The following is a 22,142-nucleotide window of genomic DNA, read 5'->3' as shown; positions in this document are numbered from 1 at the left end:
TGCCTCACAGTTCCACGTCTTCCTTTGCCCAGACCTACCGTCACTCTCTCATGGCTGTTCACTCCGATGCACAATTCTTGGAGTCTCAGCCGTTTTAACAAGGCTGATTATTATTTAGATTTGGTGAGGTCGACAGATCAGGAAACAACTGCCATAGAATAAACAGTTAATTATACTCACAGATCTCAAGAGAGGGGACCTACCTCACATGGTAGGGTGCTACATGCAGAAGCACTGGAGTCCTTCACTAGCAAGAGGGAGAGGGGGAAGAGACCCGGGAGGGGTGAGGTGGGCTCTGCAGCAGCCGCACAGTGTATAGCGGCTCAGAGTATGAGACCCTAGCAAGGGAGGTGGTGGGCGAGTGCGGACCTGGCTGCTCAAGAAAGGGAACTGGCCAGCCACTGGCCGCGGCCTCAACACTGGATCAAGACAGCATTTTATTTTTATTTTTTTAAGACAGCATTTTAAAACCTATATTATATCAGTGCATATTTCCTGAGGAACCTGACCTTTAATGATCAAAATGTGTTTTTCTAAAATATGTTGATAACTGTATTTCAATATAATTGATTTCCTTAGTGACTTCTTGTATTTTGTTTAATGCATGTAAAAATATTATTCTGAGAAGTAATCCAAAGGGGCATATGGCACTGAAAGACCAAAAATACCTGGTAATGGGAGAGACAGTCATGCAAACAAATAACCATATTTATATCTCAGTGTACGTATGTGCAGGCTATTGGAGGCAAGGGGAAGAAGTCACTGTTCGGAGGGTCATGTGCCGAAAGCGGATGGGAAGGAAAGAAGTAACAAGGATGCTTTATAAAAAAGGAGGTACCAGGGCACCTGGGTGGCTCAGTGGTTGAGAGTCTGCCTTCGGCTCAGGTCCCGGGGTCCTGGGATCGAGTCCCACATCGGGCTTCCTGCAGGGAGCCTGCTTCTCCCTCTGCTTGTGTCTCTGCCTCTCTGTGTGTGTCTCTCATGAATAAATAAATAAAATCTTAAACAAAAAGAAGGAGGTACCAAACAGAGCCTTAAAGTAGAGCTCTCAGTGGGTAGGGAGATGGCGGCAGGGGGATGCTTTGAACCCCAATTCCCGCTCTCCCCAAAGACTTACTACTCTTTAACTGTTTCTTCTACTTTTCCTTCCACGTTCCAAACAACGTGCTGACACAAACACACGTGTCCCTCTCCTGTGCCAATAGTTAGAGGCTTGGGACACGTCACAGTTTAGTATTTACAGTATTGTGGCTATGAAAATATTTGTTATGACCAAAGACGATTTTTTTTTCTTATGCAACTTCTTCACTAGAATTTTATACTTGCCTCTCCCCCTTTGTCTGTCTAGATTTTTAGGTTTTCCCTAAGCTTCCTGTCCCCATGGTAAATTTCCTCTCAATGCATTTAAATATATCAATTATTGTTTATGTCTCTCTTTTCCCCTTGAGGCCCCACTCACAGATAAGCACCTCACCTCTGCCAAGGCCCAATTCTCAGCTGCTCTCTAAGGACTTCCTTTCAATCTTCTATCCTGTGTTGGATCTCTGGTTCTTGGATACCATGTATTCTTCTTCACATTGTTTTGGGAGCACATCAGCTTTTGAGGTCTTGAAAATCAGAAACTGTCCGTAGTTTACCTTCCCATGTGATTGATTGGTAGTTTGCATGTGTAATTCTAGGTTTAAAAACTTTTCTCTCAGAATTGTCAAGTCTAGCACTACTATACTATATACCTAGCACTACTAGGATTTGTTGTCAGAATTGTCTCTCAGAATTGCAATTTTCCATTGTCTTCATTGTCTTTTTTTTTTGCTTCATTGTCTTAATTTCCATTGCTGATATTGAAAAGTTGAGTGCCATTTCTTTTTTTAAGATTTTATTTATTTATTCGTGAGAGACACAGAGAGAGGCAGAGACACAGGCACAAGGAGAAGCAGGCTCTCTGCAGGAAACCCGATGCAAGACTCGATCCCGGGAATCCAGGATCATACCGCTGAGCCATCCAGGTGCCCCCTTTCTTTTTTTCCCCTCAACAATATTTTTAACTTCTCTTTTCTTCTAGTAGCCTGAAAAGATGTACCTCTTTGCTTTCATTGGCTTAGCACCTGAGGGGACCATTCATTCTGGAACCCATGACCTTCACATTGGAGATATTTTCTTATATTATTAATTTTCTTGATAACTTGCTCCACTCCTTCTTTCTTCATTTTCTCTTTTAAGGAAACTCTATTCCTCATATGTTGTATTCCTCGAGTGACACTCTAATTTTCTTATGCTATTCTATCACTTTTCATCTTGTTTTATCTTACAAGATCTTAAAAATTTTCCAGCCATTTTATGTTTATTTCTCTTATCATGTTTGAAATTTCCAAGACATGTGTGCATATATATTTGTATGTATGTGTGTTTGTATGTGTACATGCATGTCTACATGTGTGTATGAGTATGTGTGTGTGTGTCTGCCTGTACAAGGCAGTGCCCGTGAGTTTGCCAATCCATGGTAATGTGGTATGAACTCCCGCTGTCAGACCCAAGGGTTTAGCATAGAGGAAAAATTGAAGCTCTTTTGTAATTACAAACTGAATTTATGACTGGTTCTTGTAAAATAAGTCTCCTCTCCAAACCTACAGTTGGCTTATGTTTACAAAGTGTTGCTTTTCTACTTCTTCGAGCTCCCACAATTCCATGTCTTATGAATGATTCTCCTTTTTCCCCATCATTCCCTGTATCTTTGATAATTTCCCACCTCTCTCCAATTCTTCACTCTTTCACGATTCTCTGCTCCCTCATTATATTCCTCCCTTTACAGTTCCTCAGTTTGTCCCACAATTCCCTTTCTAACAATTCTGTCCTTTTCCAGAATTCCCCATGTCTCCCACAGTTTTTTATGATCTCTCACAATTCCCTATCTCACACAGTTCTCTGTTATTTCCCATGATTGTTTCTTCCTTAACTCCCTGTCTTTCCCACAATTTTTCTGGCAGGATTTTAAAAATATCTTTTAAATTGAGATATGATTGAAATATAATTTTATATTAGTTTTAGGTGTACAGCATAATGATTGGGTATATGTACATATTGTGAAATGATCACCATAATAAGTCTAGGTAACATCCGTCACCACACAGTTATAAAATTTATTTCTTCTGATGAGAATTTTTAAGATATGTTGTCTTAGCAACTTCAAATGTATAAGACAGTATTGTTAACAGTTGTTACCATGCAGTACTTTATACCCCCAGGACTTAATTTATTTTACAACGAGAAGTTTGTACCTTTTGACCACTTCCATCCACTTCACCTTGTCCCCACCCCCAGCCTCTGGCAACTACCAGTCTGTTCTATCTGTGAGTTTGTTGTTTTGTTGTTTTGGTTTGGTTTGGTTTGGTTTTTAGATTCCACATATAAGTGAGATCATATACTGTTTGTCTTTCTTTGTCTGACTTATTTCACTTAGCCAAATATCCTCAAGGTCAATCCATGTCACCAATGACAGGATTGCCTTCTTTTATATGGCTGAATAATATTACATTGTGTGTGTATCACATTTTTTTATCCATTTGTCCATTGATGGACACTTACTTAGTTTGCTTTCATGTTTTGGCTATTGTAAATAATGCTGTAGTGGACAGAGGGGGTACATGTATCTTTTTGAGTCAGTCATTTCCTTTGGATAAATACCTAGTGGAATTGCTGGATCATTGGGAAGTTCTATTTTTAATTTTTCCAGTCACCTCCATAATGTTTTCACAGTGGCTACATCAATTTACATTGTGAACAACAGTTCACAAGTGTTCCCTTTCCCCCATATCCAACTTGTTATTTCTTGTCTTTCTGGGAGTAATCATTCTAACGGATGTGAAGTAAGGTCTCAGTTGGGTTGATTTGCATCTCCCTGATGAGTAGTGATGTTCAGCACCTTTTTAAAAAACATTTATTTGAGAGAGACAGAGAGAGAACACATGCGTGCACATGAGAGGGGGAAGAGATAGAGGGAGAGGGAAAGCATCCTCAAATAGACTTCTTGCTGAGTGCAGAGCCCGACACGGCACTTGATCCCTGAACCCTGAGATCATGACCTGAGCTGAAACCACGAGTCAGACTTTCAACCGACTGAGCCACCCAGACACCCCTGTTTAGCACCTTTTAGTGTACCTGTTGTCCATCTGTGTGTCTTCTTTGGGAAAACGCCCAGTTTTCCCAAAGAAAAGAAAAACTGGTTCCTCTGCCCAGTTTTTCATTGGAATTTTTTTTCTATTGACTCATATGAGCTCTTTATATATTTTGGCTGTTAACACCTTATGAGATATGTAATTTGCAAATATTTTCATCCATTTGGTAGGTTGCCTTTGTTTATGGCTTCCTTTGCTGTGCAGAAGCTATTTAGGTTGATGTTCATTTTTACTCATTTATTCGTTTATTTTTGCGTTTGTTGTCTTGTTTATGCTGTCAAATCCAAAAACGTATCTCCAAGACTGATGTCAAGGAGCTTATTGCCTGTGTTTTCTCCTAGGACTTTATGGTTTCAGGTCTTATGTTCAAGTTTTTAATCCATTTTGAGTTATATTTTTGTGCATGATGTAAGATAGTGGTCCAGGTTTATTCTTTTGCATATGGCTGTCCAGTTTTCCCAACATTTATTCAAGAGACTATCTTTTCCCCATTGTATAGTCTTAGCTCTTTTGTTGTAAGTCAACTGAGCATATATGTATGAGTTTATTTCTGGGTTCTGGGTTCTCGATTCTCTTCCATTTTTCTCTATGTCTGTGTTTATGCCAATACCATACTGTTTTGATTATTATAGCTTTGTAACATAGTTTGAAATCAGACAATGAAATGCTTCCAGCTTTATCCTTTCTCAAGATTGCTTTGGCTATTCAAGGCCTTTTCTGGATCTATACAAATTTTAGGATTGTTCTATTTCTGTGAAAAATTCCATTAGAATTTTGGTAGGGATTGCATTGAGTCTAGAATGCTTTGGATAGTATGGACCTTTCAACAATATGGATTCTTCCAATCCATGAGTATGGAGTATCTTTCCATTTATTTGTGTCCTCTTCTGACTTTTATTAATATCTTATAGTTTTCAACATACAGATCTTTCACCTTTTTGATTGAATATATTCTTAGGTATTTTTTTTTCTTTTTGATGCAGTTATAAGTGGGATTATTTTCTTACTTTCTCTTACTGATATTTCATTATTAGGGTATGGAAATGCAACTGATTTCCCACAATTTCCTGTCTCAAGGGGGTCTGGGTGGCTCAGCCAGTTGAATGTCTGCCTTTGGCTCAGGTCATGATCCTGGGGTCCTGAGATCGAGTCCCACCTAAGGCTACCTGCTCTGAGGGGAGCCTGCCTTTTCTTCTGCCTCTGCCTTTCTCTGTCTCTCATGAATAAATAAAATCTTTTAAAAATTTTCGTGTCTCAAGCCCAATTCTCTATTCTTTCCCACAATTTTCAGCTCTCTCCCACAATTCCACATCACTCCAACAATTCTGTTATTTCCCCAAATTCCCCTTGTTTTTCACATTTCTGTTTTTTCCACAGTGAGATTCTCTCCCACAATTCTCTTCTCCCTCTCATAATTCCATGTGTCTCCCAAAATTTTCTATCACACCCACAATTTTGTTGTTTTCCAGAATTCCTCATTCTTTCCCCGAATCCCTCTTATCTCCTATAATTCCCTATTTTCAACAATTGTCTTTGTTCCTCAGAATTAATTTTTTCTCCCACAATTGTTTTCCCCACAATTCTCTACTCACTCTCACAATTCTCCCTTCCCTCTCTCACTTCCCTGTGACTCCCACAATTCCCTGTCACTCCAACAACTCCCTTTTGCCCCACATTCCCTGTTTTTTCCCACAATTCCCTCTCTCAAGTGCAATTCTTTGTTCTCTCCAACAACTTTTTATTCTCTCCCACCATTTTCTGTTTTCATCCATAGTTCCTCACCTCCCACAATTTCCTCTCAAGCACAATTCTCCATTCACTCCCACCATTCTGTTCTTTCCCGCAGTTCCCTTTATGTCCCACAATTACATTCTCTCACAGCTCTGTTTATTTCCAACAATTCTTTATTCTCTTATCCAGTACACCATTATCTGACACAATTCTTTCTTCTCCCATGATATTCTTTTCTCCCACAATTCTTGTTCCATCTTACAATTGTTTTTTTTTCTTCTTACAATTTTCTTTTCTCTCCCACAATTCCTTTTTTCCACAATTTCCTAGTCTCTCCCACAATTCTGTTCCTTCCCACAATTTGTTGTTTCCCATGATTCCCTGTTCTCTCCAACAATTTCCCTTGTTTCCCACCATTCTCTATTCTCACCCACAATGCCTATGGTCCCCCAAATTCTGTTCTCTCCCACAATTCCTCTGCTCCCCACACTGCTCTATTTTCTCCCATAACTCCCCTTGTTTCTCACCATTCTCTATTCTCCCCCTTCCAAATTCCTCTGGTCCCCACAATTCCCTGTTCTTTCCCACAGTTCACCCTTATTTTTCACCATCCCCTATTTCTCCCTAAATCCCTCTGTTCCCCACAATTCTGTTTTCTTTCACAATTCCCCTTATTTCCCACAATTGTCTGTTCTTTCCCACATTCTGTTTTCTCCCATAATTCTCTTTGTCTCCCACAATTCTCCAGGCTTTCTCACAATTCCTGTTGTTTCACACAATTCCTTGGTCTCTCCCACAATTCCTGAGGTCCCCCAGAGTTCTCTGTTCTTTCCCACAATCCTTGAGGTCTCCCACAACTCCCTGTTTTCCCCACAATTTTCTGTTCTTTCCCACAACTCTCTTCTCTCCCACAATTCCCTCCTTATACCCATAGTTCCCTGTTCTCTCCCACAATTCCCTTGTTTCCCAACATTCTCTGCTCTTCCACTATTCCTCTGGTCCCCCACAATTCTCTGTTCTCTCCTATAAGCCCTCTAGTCCCTCACAATTCCCTGGTCTCCCACAATCCCTCTGGTCCCCCCCCAACTCCCTGGTCTCTCCCACAATTCCTCAGGTCCCTCACAGTTTCCTGTTCTCTCCGACAATTCCCCTTGTAGCCCACCATTTTCTAGTCCCTCCCAAGGAAATCCAAGAAGCAGCTCAGAAAACAGACCTGAAACTCAGGAAAGTGAGAGCCGGTTGCAAATAAACTAACATAAATCACTAGGTATAATTGGGTATTGAAGCCACAAGTATGAATGATTACATCCTTCAAGGCTTTTGTTTTTTTCTCTATCATTCTATATTTACCAAAGAACCTTCTGGTTTTAGTTGGATTTTCCTACTAGGAAGTGAATGCTTGACTAGCCAACCTACATATATTCATGCTTCTTTGGCAGTTTTATTTCTTGTTGTAATCATTGTGAATTAATAAATTAGAGAGAAGTAAATAATGTGAGAAAAATCAGGAAGGTGAGGTATGAGTGACTGTGGAGGAAGGATGAGAAGGCTCTCTTGAGTGGTTTGGACTCATTCCAACAGTGGGATTGAAGAATTAAAGCCACAAAAGCCAAGGTGACAAACGGTTCTCTACCACCACCACCATCACCACATCAGATGCAGTTTTTCCAGAAATATGCTTTGGGAGATATCAAAATTCACATTTTAACTCTTGAATCCTAGTAGGTACAGATGTTTGTGATATCATTTTATTTCATGGTCTCCTTATGCAATGAAAACCAAAGATATACAGGCTCTAAATGCAGAGTTATTGGTACAAATATTTGAAAGATATAATCAGAATGTAACAAAGGTTTGAATTTTTCTTCTCTCTCTGTCTTTGTCTCTGTCTCTCCCTCTCCCTCTTCAGCAATGACACTATAAGGCTTTATATCTAGAGAAATGCATTGCGAATTATAAAACATGAACTACATCATTAACATAAATGCTAAAATATGTTACACTTGCTCCTCTGCTCTGGGGTTTTCTACCAATTTTCTCATGGTTTGTCATCAGTTGCATCTCCCTTAATATTGTATCAGAAGCAGAGGCAGCTGCAGTAGAAAGCCTAATGCATGAGGTTATCTGAGGAGTGTTCTTTTGTCCCCAGCTCTCTATCTTACTTGCCATATCAGTTAGGGTTCTTCTCCAAGGAAACAGAACAAATAAGAGATTGATCTATCCATCCATCCATCTCTAGACAAATTAATTTTAAGGGATTGGTTTACCCAGTAGTGAGAGTTGCCAAGTCTGAAATGTGCAGGGCTGGCTAGCAGGCTGCAAACTCAGCAGAAGTTGACATTGCAGTCCTGAGTCTGAAGTCTGTAGGACAGGCTGTCGGGGAAATATTTCCTCAGTGCCTGCTGTGTGCTGGGTATGGAGCCAGTCTCAGAGTCCACGGTATGGGTGGGGCATGGTCCCCACCAATAGCCTCACCAACACCCTAGAGAGCAAGATAAAACATACCTTCAGCCAATTTCATTTATGGTAGTTAGTTTATAAAGTTGCTGTGGGAATATAAGGAAAATGTATTTAGCCATGGCCTTTACTCTGGAGGAGATGACCTCTGAGTTGACTTTTTTTTTTTACTACTTTATTTTTAAATATACAATTCAGTGGCACTAAGCACATTTACAGTGTTGGGCAGCCATCACCCTGAATCAACTTTTAAAGGCTAGGTGGGGTTCTTCCAGTGTAGCAGACACTGTCATGTGCAATAGAAGAGCTCTTCTCTCCCCACTTCCATTGTTTTTTTTTTATTTTTTCTTTTTTTTTTAAGTTTTTTTTTAAATTTTTATTTATTTATGATAGTCACACAGAGAGAGAGAGAGAGAGAGAGAGAGAGAGAGAGAGGCAGAGACATAGGCAGAGGGAGAAGCAGACTCCATGCACGGGGAGCCCGACGTGGGATTCGATCCCGGGTCTCCGGGATCGCGCCCTGGGCCAAAGGCAGGCACTAAACCTCTGCGCCACCCAGGGATCCCCATTGTTTTTTTTCTTACACAAGTGGTATCATACTTCACAGAGTTGTTTGTTGTTGTTGTTTTTTTTTTTTAAGAAACTGTTAATTTTCTGTCAATCTGTCCTTTTTGCTTGCCTTTGTGGAAGAGCGGCATGGGACCACCAGTGGTTATTCCTACCCACTCAGTGGCCGGAGCAGTGGGAGCCACAGACCAGTCTTCGGTGGCCAGCTGGGGGCTCCAGGCCCCAGGAGGGGATGCTGACTAGGCACAGAGCATACCTGCCCACCTTCAGACCAGTCTGCCGCTTCAGGTTGAGCACCAGTGAACTCAGGAGCTGGAGCAGTGCACTCCCCCTGGAATTCCTCCTTGGCCACAGCCTTTTCAGCGGCAGCCTGCTCTTCCTTTCCAATCTCAGCAGGATCTCTGAAGAGGTAGGACTCATGTGCGACCTTCCATGGGTGTTCATGGGAAGTGGTGCCACGCATGCACAGAACCTCCAGGGCCAGGATCCACCACACCAGACCCACTGAGTGAGGCCCCCCCCCCATTGTTGCAAGGGATGGTGGTGTCCCCATAGCACAGAGGCAGCCTTTCTGGGAGCTGAGACTGCTGGTGGTTACTGATCTCAGAAAGGCTGGACTTGGTTAGTGAAGGTTCCAGGAGTGAAGCAGCCAGCAGATAGGACTGGTTCAGTAGCAGCAGGAAACTTCAGCCCAGCTCACTGGCCAGGATTCCTGGATGATGTGACACTGACCTCAGCCAGGTTTTCAATGGCAGCAGTGGCATGAGCTGCCAGCAGAAGCTTCTCCCAGGTTCTCTTCAGATTTATGATATAGATACCATCACTTCTGTGGACGTCCTGTTCCATTTGGAAGTCAAGGTTGGTGCCATCTAAGTGGATTGCTGCTGTTAGGAATTCAAGGACATCCTCGTCCTTCATTTGCAGGACATCAGGGTTCTCCAGACATTGTGAAGGCTTCCCTTTAAGTTACAATGGGAACACAGAGCAACGCTGCACAGACCTGTCACTGGGTACCATGGAAAAGCCTTCACCGAATGTTTTCACCCTTGTTTTTCTTTACCTAAAATATCTCGGAGGTTTTCCATATAGTTATATAAAACTATCCTTTTCCTTTTTATTTAACAGTTGTATACTGTTCCATTCTCTGGATTAATATAATTTATGTAATTGGTGGGATTGTTTCTAATACTTTCCTTTTACAAGCAATATTATGATGAGTAATACTGTAGTTACATCATTTCTCATATCTTTGAGCATATCTGTGGAATAAACACCTGCAGTTAAAATGCTGGGTTGTGAGTAATTTGCTTTTATCTTTGATAGACATGTCCAAATTACCCTCAATGGGTGGTTGTACCAATTGGTACTTCCCTCTAGGAATGTATGAGAGTGCCTCTTTCCCCACACCTTCATCAACACTGGTATATTGCTCTGTTTGTTACTGATTTTGTAGGAATTACTTACATGGTAAAGAAATTAATTCTTTTTCTACAATATGAGTGTATTAGTCTGTTTGGGCTGCCATATAACAGAATAACATAGATTGGGTGGCTTAAACAACAGAAACTTATTTTCTCACAGCTCCAGAGGCTAGAGGTCAGGTTGAATATTAAGATGCCATCAGGGGGGATCCCTGGGTGGCGCAGCGGTTTGGCGCCTGCCTTTGGCCCAGGGCGCGATCCTGGAGACCCGGGATCAAATCCCACGTCGGGCTCCCGGTGCATGGAGCCTGCTTCTCCTCCCTCTGCCTGTGTCTCTGCCCCTCTCTCTCTCTCTCTCTCTCTCTCTCTCTGTGACTATCATAAATAAATAAAAATTAAAAAAAAAAAAAGATGCCATCAGGGCTGGTTTCTGGTGAGGGCTGTCTTCCTGGGCTTACAGACAGCCACTTTCTCGCTGTGTCCTCACTTGGCCTCTTCTCTGTCCACGTGGATAAAGGGAGCTCTCTGGTATCTCTTCCTATAAGGATGCCAGTCCTATCAGAGTAGGATCTTACCCTTATGACTTTGTTTAACTTACTTTCTTTTTTTTCATTAAAATTGGTATATAGTATTAGTTTCGGGTGTACAATACACCACTTCGATATTTGCATACATTACAAAGCAATCATCCCAAGACGTCCATTACCATACATCATCATACAGTTGACTTCCTTCACCCTTTTTGCCTACCCCCCAACCCACTTTCCCCGATAACCACCAATCTGTTCTCTGTATCTATGATTTTTGTTTTTCAGATTTCACATGTAAATGAAATCGTACGGTATTTGTCTAATTCCATATGATTTCTTTAAACTCTAATTACCTCTCTAAAGATTACTATCCTGAGGGGCACCTGAGTGGCTCAGTGGTTGAGCATCTGCCTTCGGCTCAGGTCATGATTCCAGGGTCCTGGGATTGATTCCTGCCTCAGGTTCCCCTCAGAAAATCTTCTTCTCCCTCTGCCTATGTCTCTGCCTCTCTCTGTGTCTCTCATGAATAAATAAATAAAATATTAAAAAAAAGATTACTATCCTTAAGGTGATATTTGGGGTTAGGGTTTCAAAATGTGAATTTCGAGTGGGACACAGTTTAATCCATAACAATGAGTTAGGCATATTTTCTGTTTGTCATTTTTCTCGTGTTTTGGCTTGTGCACCTTAATTTGCAGTCTTTTCTTTCATGGTTTCTGGGTATTATAGTATATTCAGAAGTACTTTCTTTTAAGTTCTAAATAAATTCTTTCATATTTTTTTCAAGTTTTAAAAAGTTTTCTATTTTTATTTTAAAACATTACTGTAGGGCAGCCCGGGTGGCTCAGCGGTTTAGCGCCGCCTTCAGCCCAGGGTGTGATCCTGGAGACCGGGGATGAGTCCCACATCGGGCTCCCTGCATGGAGCCTGCTTCTCCCTCTGTCTGTGTCTCTGCCTCTCTCTCTCTCTCCCTCTCTCCCTCTCTCTCTCTCTCTGTGTCTCTCATGAATAAATAAAATCTTAAAAAAATCAAACATTAATATATTTGAAATTTATCCTGGTGTAAGGAATAAGTTACAGCTCTAATCCCCCAGTATTTTTCAGTCACTCAATTGTCCCAGGATGATTTATCCAATAAACTATCTCTCTAGACACCCCTCACACATACTTAGATTTGAGATGTGTCCTTGTTATTAAGACATTAAATGTCCATGTATTCTTGAACATATTTTTGAATTTTTTTACTCTGAGCCATTGTCCTATCCATGAACACACTAATACCATGTTCATTGAAGTATTGCTACCATCTGGCAAATCACTAGCCTCTCATTATACTTCTTTTTCAGAATTTTTCTTGATACTTTTGCTTATTTACATTTCTGAATGAAATTTGTAGTTGGCTGGTCAAGTTTTTTTTTTAAATCTGGATGGTAATTTCATCAGGATTATGTTGAATTTATATATTAATTTAAGAAGACTAGAACTCTTGAAAAATGAGTCATCCTATACATGAATATGCAGGATGCTCCCAAATGTTCAGTTCTTGTTTCGTGTCCCTCAGTATGATTTTTAAGTGTTTCTTCAAATCTTAAGTATTTTTTGTGAGCTTATTTCTTGGTATTTAAAATTTGTTGTTGCAATGGGAGGGAAATCCTTTCTTTCCTTAGGTCTTCAAACTTGTTGGCATATTTATGAAAGCTATTGGCTACATTCACCTTATGTTCTACAATGTCTAAATTTTCTTATTGTCTTTGCTTTATATTTTTGGTTTATTATATTTGGTTTATATTGGGTTTTCCAGGGATTCTTTCATATCATCGGAACTAACAATAATTTACTTTCTCATTTCGTACTCTAACACCTAGAACTTCGTGGTGCTGCTAATTGCACAGGCTAGGGACTTCGAGCAAAATATTAAATAATAGAAGTGGTGGTGGACATTTCAAAATCTTGTGGGAATGTTCCTAGTGTTAATTATCCATGAAACATTGTGTTAATTTTTGGATTGGCATAGATACAGTTTTCTTAAATCATGTTCACAAAGTCTCCATATGTCTCTGTTCTATTATGAGTCATAACAAAATCACCAAATGCTTTGGTGAATGGATTTTCATAGAAGATGATAAAAGGGGTGGTTTGCTATCTAAGTTAACGTGAACTGAGCCAGCACAGGCAGAAAGAGGAATCCAGAGGCAGAGGTGACCATGGGAACATGAGTCCCTGGGAAGTATCGTATAACTTAGGGAAACTTGATCTTCCGTGGATCTGGAGATTCAAGTGAATCAGATCGTGAGCTCCAGGGGATAGGGAGGCCAGGCCTAGCTGACAATGGCATAAAGTTTGCTTAAGGGTGAATTTATTAAATACGTATTACAAAAAATGGTGAGTTGATAATAAAACATTCTGTGGTCTTAAAGTTATATGTATATGTCTGTGTGCCTGTAGAGTTGCTTTTGATTTTATAGTTTGGACAGATGCTTCTCCTACTTGAAGTGCACACAGATCCATCCAGGATCATGTTAAAATGTAGATTCAGATTCAGTAAGTCTAGGGGAAGGATGAGAGTCTGTGCCCTCACAAGTGCCCAGGGATGCCAGTGCTGCTGGTCCAAGGACCATACTTTGGATGCCAAGGTTTTAGAATACCCTCTGTGTTGTTCATTTAAAAATGTAAAGATCAAGAGAAAGCATTTTGAAACTTTTGTTAGCAGTTTAAAAGAGTGGTTTTGTATCTGGTGAATCTGAACTTTGGCTTGTGTTTTGTATGTTTGCTTTTTATTTCATTAGTATTTTTTTTAAAAAATTTTTGTTAGGGGATCCCTGGGTGGTGCAGCGGTTTAGCGCCTGCCTTTGGCCCAGGGCGCGATCCTGGAGACCCGGGATCGAATCCCATGTCGGGCTCCCAGTGCATGGAGCCTGCTTCTCCCTCTGCCTGTGTCTCTGCCTCTATCTCTGCCTCTCTCTCTGTGTGTGTGTGACTATCATAAATAAAAAAAAATTTTGTTAGTGTTTTACAGAAACAGGTCTTTTATTAGAAATTAAAAAAAAAAAAAACCCCAGTCCTCCACTGCATCTAGTTCAAGAAGCTCTGCGTTAAAGTAACTCATAGTGAGAGAAAATTGCTTCTCTGTCTTCTTTCATGTGGAAGAAAGAGCATTTATCTAAAGTTTTCAGTTACCCTAAACTAATTCAGCTTTATATTTAGCGACTAGAAGAGATGAGTATGACTCTTCCACTATTTACAATAATAATATAATTAGCCCCACCTTAATTTACCTACCAATTTCAATAATAACTTGATTTATTTTTAAAAATTCCTTTATAATTGCTCAAAGTGGCCTCATTCTCTAATTCATTGCTTTTTGTAGTATTGTAGTATTGCCATGCTGAACACTGAGCCACCTGAGGTGAGAAAGAAGTGTGTACACTGATGTGGTTTGAGGACCACCTACAAGAGCTCCCCTGTACAAATACATTTATCCCCAGGTGAGCCTGCTATGGTGTTAGAATTCTGAACACTGAGGGGTGGCTGCTAAAATGGAAATGCACCTGTACTTCTTGTGAACATCATGCAATACATATTTCATTGCATTGGGTGAAATAGAAACAACTGATTGTGTCTTATACTAGTGGTTAAATATTTACAAGAAATTCCATTTCTGGGAACTCCCCTTGACTTTTTTGGTTGTCACCATGTGCGTTCATATGCTTTGTTCTTTGTGAGTACTTGACAACATATGTGAGAATTGTGTGGTAGAAAAAGGGTGAAAATTAAGAACGTTCTATCTGTTCATTTAAAGGTTTCCTGAAAATTAATGTGTGTGTGTCTGTGTGTGGCTGTTATTTTATTGTAACAGTGAACAGCTCAGCCTGGCCCCCGAAGTATCTGAAAACCATCATTTGAAACCATTAACTCCAATAGATTAATTTGTTTCATATATGTCCCTGAAAAGATACCTCAGCAGCATGCTTATGTCATTTGCTAATGAGGACAAGGGAGTATTTCATTGTTGGATGATGTTTATTAGTGGGAACATCAGGTCCTTGTACGATAATTCTTTTTTCTACTTTTCCTTTCTTTCTATGTTATTCTCTCTTTTCCCTCGCTTTCTCCTTTCCTTCTAACTATCCTTCCTTCTATCCTTCTCTTCCCACCATTCCACCTTCCCCTACTTTTAACAAATTATTTAGCACTTACTATGTGCAAGATATGCTAGATGCACACTAAAAGATGTGCTTTGGCACTAATAATGAGGCCCCCAGACCACTGGGATTTAAAAGAGATTTGATGAAGTTTATCCTTCAAAGCAGGGCGGGGGGTGGGGGTGGGGGGTGGGCAGTGGCCAGAGGAAGAGAATTTCTATCCGGAAAGGAAACAAGATCTAAGTAGAGGAAGCTGAAGGACATGTACTTCCACTCAGGATTTAGGAGTGGCAGGAATGCTTGGTGTGTAGGAGGTTAGCACTGGGTTAGTATTATTTACAGGGCTATGAGGCTGGCCTCTAAGCTAAAAAGGGCCTGGGGGAGAGGAATAGCAGGTGGTGAACCAAAAGAATTCACTGTGATCTGAAAACTGTGTTGAAATACAAACTCTATTGTGGGTAGGGAGGCAAGAACCTTCCCTTTTCTGGGCTGATGGTAAGCCTCTTTAGTCTGGACTTGCTTTCCTCAATTCTAGTTCTTCCTTTTCTAGAAAGCCAGGTGAAATAGTTTATACTAGCCATAAAAAGCATTGGCTGTATTTAATGCAAAATTTTGAGCTTACTATGCCATAAAAGTGTTCCTTGGCTGTTTTGTATGTAACATATGTTCTCTCTCTCACAATAGTTTGTATTTTTTTGAATCCCAAAGAGCCCACCTTTTGTTTTTCAGAGAAAAACATTCAATAGCTATAGCTGCATGAGTTCTCATCTCTATGCAACCAAGGCCAGCTAGGTCTCTAGGCCATTTGGATGCCACTCACTGAGAGTCTTTTCTGGATTTAGTAATTTGGTACTGGTTATTTCCACCTTCTCTGAGAATGGAGCCTCAGAGTAGAGACCAGATTGAAAAACCTGAAAACTCTCTTTTGCTTCTGGCACCATGGAAGCAGGTATGCATTTTATCCATCTCTTCTCCTTGGCACTTCACACAGCATTTGGCACATACCTGGTGTATAGATGGATGGATATAGGTAATCAGGAAAGAGAAACAGAGCCCACAGCACACTACCAAGTGACTGCAAGATCATCCCTGCTCTGAAGACCCACTTTTTCTCCTTTGTTTTCCATAGGATACCTTTCTCAACCTGTCTAAGTGGGTAGGTGGGAGGATGGATGAGGGGGTGGAGTGGTAGGTGGGTGAATGGGTGGCTGATGAATTAAATCTCGTACACCAGTCCCTACTGACCATTGAGACTGTTTAATGTCATTAAACTATGTTTGATGACTTAGGGCACTTCTCTCACCCGTTTTTTAGTTTCATCTGGTTGAAGTTTGAAATCACTGAAACTTTTATTCATTTGATTCTGCCATAGTATGTATAATCTGCTGAAAGTCTTGCCAAACTGACAGTGATATTTCTACGTACGTATTTGTGTGGGTTTGATGTTGGCTTTTGCAAAGTTATACATACATGGTTTATAAACCTTCATTTTCATTGGCTTTGAGTGTTTCCTCACCTCCTTGGACAATGTTACAAGACATTTTATGGTAGAAAAGTTTACAAAGGGATAAAACAAGTAAAAAAAATCATAGTTATTAACAGTGGTTTAATTGGACCAGAAAGGGGTGCCTGGGTTGATTAGACGTTTGCCTTAGGCTGGGGTCATGATCTCGGGGTCCTTGGATCAGGCCCCATGTCAGCCTCCCTGCTCTTACAGGAAGTCTGCTTCTCCCCCTCCCTCTCCCCCTCCCTCCCGCTCGGGCTCTCTCTCTTTTTCAAGTTAAAAAAAAATGGACCAGAAAAATGGAAACCCAGGTCTGGATACTCTGAATTAAAAAAAAAACTCAGGCTTATTTGAGAAAATTACTTTCACATTGGACTTTGCAGCTATGATAGGTAGGAATTATTTTCAAGGGGCACCCCCATAGGTGAGATCTGTTCAATTGCATATTTCTTGTCAATTGCATAAATCTATTAGTTTGATGTTACTAACACACCTCCACGCAAACCATAATCTTCAGCGTGAGAATTTAAAAAAAAAATTTTTTTTTTAAACAGCTTCATAGAGAAAAATTCTAAACCTTTTGGAATAAGAAAATCCCTGACCAAAAAAAAATTACCACTGGGGGGCGATGGAGGTTCAGAAACCACCCTGCTATTCCCTGAGGCACCCCAGCACTTTAGCTGGTTTATTTATTCAAAGCTGGAATTTGGACGTGCGAACCACCAAGCTCAGAGAAATTCCTGGATGAGGAACACAGTCCTGGGAAAAACCTACCAAAGATGGAATTAGCACCTTGGCGGACCGCCTTTAACACAAAGAGCTTTCCTTCCTTGTGGGTCTTAAGAATTGACTTCGGTTCCCATCAGTCTGAAACAGAGGAAGCCAAGTTAAACTGCGAAGAACTGAGACAGCAAAGAAGTGTACTTATTTCTCATTACCTGCAGGCACACGTCAGCGCACAGTTCACATGGCGTTAAGGTATCTCCCGGCCACTTGGCTCCAAGTTTTGGCTGGTGTGGACAGGGGGAGGTTGTAGAGTTTATCTCAGGAAACTCTGAGTCATAGCTAACACTTCAGGTGACAGTTGAAGGATCTAGTGGGGCAGAGTTTACACAGGTTCAGAGAAGTATCTGTTGGAAAACAAAGGAGTTGAAAACAATGTGTCTTCACCGAGGGGGTAGTTTTGCAGCCATTTGGTGGTGTGCGTTGGGCCGTATTTCTCCTTCCTGATTACATAGGCCATTCTTGGGCTCACTGGTAGGTTTGGGGTCCGGCCCTGGCACTAGACTATGGCTAGCTCACTCTGTCAGGCATTAGCAGTGCTGTGGGCCTAGTGGCTAATCCTACTTGGGCTGCTGCTTTTCTCCAGATCAACACTTTTTCTTCTACTCCAAGACGGGCCAAAGGACGGGGAGAACTCAGGAAGGTGAGCCCAGAATACACTTTATGCATAACAGAAGGCATACACATATCCAAGAATGATGTTACGTCCCGTGTCCCATAGGCTGCCCATTTCTAACGCCTTCCGAGCAGGCAGAGGGATGGCCTAGGAGTTCTAGGATTGCACCTAGGAGGAGGACTCATATGTCCCAATGCCTAGTGCCCTGTGCCCTCTGGGGGTGGCTGAGGCCTATTTCTGAGGACACTGAGAAAATTTCTGAGTACATTTCTGAGGACACTCAGAAAATCTGGAAATATGTTATATTAGTGAGGACATTCTGTTTTTTTTTTTTTTTTTTTTTTTTTTTTTACATTCTGGGTTTTGAGTGAGAAGTCCAACTTGGATTAAGTAAGCAGAAAAAGGAATTTATTTGGTTCACATGCTTAGGAAGTCCAAGGGTGCATAAGACCGCAAGATCTGGGGGGCTCTGTGTCCTTCCTTCAGCCCAGTCCTTGGTTTGATGGCCTCTCTCTCAACTTCTTTAACATTCTGGGGGAATTCGCTCCTATTGGGTCACACAGTTGCCCTTGGGTCAGCTGCTGTATCTCTGGGTAGAATGGGGCCGTAGGAGCTGCAGGGGCCTGGAATGTTGTGACTGGCAGCCCACATAGGACCAGGTGAAGCGGAATGAAGATGCTCCTCGGAGGAAATGATGCTGGACACATGAAAGCAGCAACACTGCATGCAGATCATTTGTCTGTATGGACATGAAGATCAAGAAGCCAAGTCCTCATAAGAGATCCATTAGCCAATAGTAAAATTAAGCCCAATTGCAATTTTGCTTTCTTAAATTCTACCATAGGCCTAATGAAAAGGCTCTGGATTCACATTTGAGGAATGTCTCCGCTAATTCAAGGAAGATCTAAGAACTGTTTTCTATTGACAAACGCCTCTATAAACAGGAACCCGTGTTGTAATAAATAACGAAAGAACCCTGAGTTCACTATCAGATGCTGAAAAGGGAACATCCTGTCTAATAATGAAAAGGACCAGCAATTGCATTTAGGACTAACAGTCCCGAAATTATCCCTGGAAACCCCTTAAGGTCTACATAATTATTTGCAAGGCTCCCTTAATTCAAGTGATCTGCTTTCTATGTAAATGCTAATCATACAAAACACATGCCCTGGCACAAAACAAACTGAAAGAAAAAATTTCAAGAAACCAAGGACCTAAAATAGCTATAAGCCAAAACTAGAAAGGTGTGAATGGACACAGCGGGACCTTCAGGCCTGAGTGACAAATCTGTGAGGCTGCCAGGGAGGCTGTGGTGCTGACGGGACCATAGGCCTGGCAGCCACATCCACACACGATTCCAAGGTCCAGGAGAAAAGCCTTGGGTCCTGTGGTGGTGGGGCCTGGAAAGGGCAACTTTCCGAATGTTCGAGTTCATGCAGGCTATGAACGTGGCAGCCAGTTCTTAGTCTCCACTGCCTCATCAGGGAAATGGCAAGAATGCAATCAAAGGGGTCATCTTGCATGTCAAACAAGCAATCCTATGCTGGCCTAACCTAAGAGTCAGTGCACTTCCATGTAGGGTCAAAGAGTAAATATTTGGGGCTTTGGGAATCCGACTGGGTGGCAGCTCCTCAACTCTGCCTCCTAGCAGAAGCCTGGGCAATTTGTCCATGCTGGGTGTGGCCCCGCAGCAATAAAAGTTTATTTACAAAATAAAGGTGGCCTTCTGATAAGGCCTGTAGGCCCTAGTTTGCTGACCCCTAGCTCAATCCTGTTAACCCTGTTGCCCCTTGTCAGAGAACATCTTATTAAGGACTCAGTCATGCCCCCCACCAAATTCATGAGCTGAAGTCTTTTTTTTTAAATTTTTATTTATTTATGATAGTCACACAGAGAGAGTGAGAGAGGCAGAGACACAGGCAGAGGGAGAAGCAGGCTCCCTGCAGGGAGCCCGACGTGGGATTCGATCCCGGATCTCCAGGATCGCGCCCTGGGCCAAGGTAGGCGCCAAACCGCTGCGCCACCCAGGGATCCCCATGAGCTGAAGTCTTAACCTGAGATGTGACTGTGTTTGGAGATGAGCCTTTACGGAGGTAACTGAAGTTAAGTGAAGCCCTGAGAGTGAGATGTTATTCTGACACGGCCGGGGTCCTTGTAAGAGAAAGATACACGGCAGCTCCCTCCACCTGATGAGGACACGGCAATGTAGGACCCCCCCCCCCACCACCACCACGGCACCTTGAGCCTAGACTCCCGGCCTGCAGAACTGTCAGAAAACAAATGTCTGTTGCTTAAGCCACCCCGTCTGTGTAGGTTGCTTTATTTTTTATTTTGTATTGGAGTTCGATTGCCAACATATAGCACATCACTCTGTGTGTGTAGGTTGTTAAGGTGGCCCCAGGAGACTAACACCCTGGCCCGTTCCCTAACCGTATGAATGCTGCGCCCATCTTACCGGTCTTTCTTCTCTTTCCCCCTCCTTCCTCCCTTCTTCTTCCTCCTTTTCCTCCCTTCTTCTTCAAAAACGTTTACATCCCTCCAATGGAGCCCAAAACATCTGCCCTGCTCGTCTAACCAAATCTGTGCGAGGCTTAGATGTAATCGAAAACAATACAGGGCAGCAATTACGGAGGCGAAGACGCGCAGGAAAGCGATTCTAGTTCTAGTCCCGAGGGTTTTCCCTCCGTCCTTCGAGGGTCAGCGGCTTCCGGTCCTTCATTCACTAAATACGGAGAGCGGAGAGCGTGTAGCCTGTGTCACGTGCCGCGCGGCGCACAGTGGATACAGAAGTGACGAATCAGAGAAGGCCTCTGCCTTCCAGGATGTTCTAGGGGGCGCGCATGCGCATGCACAGGCCAAAGGAGGGGAGGGGAAGAGGAGGTCGCGGGGGAACAGAGAACAATTGAGTGGAGAAAGTAATTACAGACTGAATAACTGAAGAAAACCAACTGGGTAACGTGTCAGAAGTTACAGGGAAGGTCTGCAGGAGACAAAAACCTACAGTGCCCTTGACCTCTTCATCTCCCCTTTCTTCTCTTCTCTTTCCTCTTCTCTGTCCTCAGCCCCAATCTCCGAGGCTTTCCAGCTTCTCGTTTCTCCCGAAAATGTTGAATCAAGATGACGGTCTTCTTGTTACAGGATGACTTACATGCGCAGGTCACAGTAACAGTAACACCTATCGTTAACGTGTACTTCTGGCCTGGGCACTACTCCGCTAGGCGCTTTTGCTAATAAACTTTAAATTTTAGAATAGTTTATTATATTATTTATTTATTTATATTTTAGAATAGTTCTATATTATCTTTTTGTTTGTTTATTCGTGAGAGAGAGAGGCAGAGACACAAGCAGAGGGAGAAGCAGGCTCCATGCAGGGAGCCCGAGGTGGGACTCAATCCTGGGTCTCCAGGATCATGCTCTGGGCCGAAGGCGGCACTAAACTGCTGAGCCACCCAGGCTGCCCCAGAATACTTTTATCTTTACAGGAAAGTTACAGACACGTGCAGAGTTCCCCTACACTCCACACTTAGTTTGTCCTATTACTAACATTTACCTGAGTATGGTACATTTGTGGCAAGCGATAAACCAATTTTGATACATTGATATTAACTCACACCCATTCTACACTTGAATTTCTTTAGTTTTTACCCTGATGTCCTTTCTCTGTTCCAGGATCTCTTCCAGAATGCCACATTCCACCTGATGGTCATATCTCCTCTTGGCTGTGACCATTACTCAGACTTTCCTTATTTTTGATGACCTTGACAGTTTTGAGGAGGACTGGTCAGGTATGTTGTAGAATGTTCCTCAACTGGGATTTGTCTAATGCCATGCTTTATTTCTCATTCTCGTGGCTAACCTTGGTTGTTAGTATAAATTATTGATTTCATTATTACAGATGGAAACACTGAGGCACAGAGAGGTTAGCAAATGGAAGAAACAATGATTCAAACTCAACACTGACCCAACTTCATGCCACATGCTTATTTGGCCTCCCCAGCCCTTGTCTGCTGAGGTCCTGACAACAGGAGAGTACCTTCAAGGTGGTCAGGGTGATTTCCTTTATAGTTATTCCTCCCAAATGGTTGTAAACAATTTACTAATATGTTTAATTAAATGAGAGCAATTTCCCCAATCAGCTATTTGCTGAACTGATTATTTGATTATTTGTGTAACCTCAGTGGCTACCTTCTCAGGGTAGTTGGTTAATCCAGAAAGAACC

General features: G+C 41.9%; 1 pseudogene; it reads right to left on the bottom strand.

Moving 5' to 3' along the window:
- Positions 1–8,995: 8,995 nt before the first annotated feature.
- LOC121482425 lies at positions 8,996–21,652 on the bottom strand (annotated as a pseudogene).
- Between the last annotated feature and the right edge of the window lie 490 nt (positions 21,653–22,142).

The sequence above is a fragment of the Vulpes lagopus genome, chromosome X, assembly GCF_018345385.1.
Source record: "Vulpes lagopus strain Blue_001 chromosome X, ASM1834538v1, whole genome shotgun sequence".
Taxonomy (NCBI): Eukaryota; Metazoa; Chordata; class Mammalia; order Carnivora; family Canidae; genus Vulpes; species Vulpes lagopus.
This window is presented reverse-complemented; position numbering and strand designations above follow the sequence as displayed.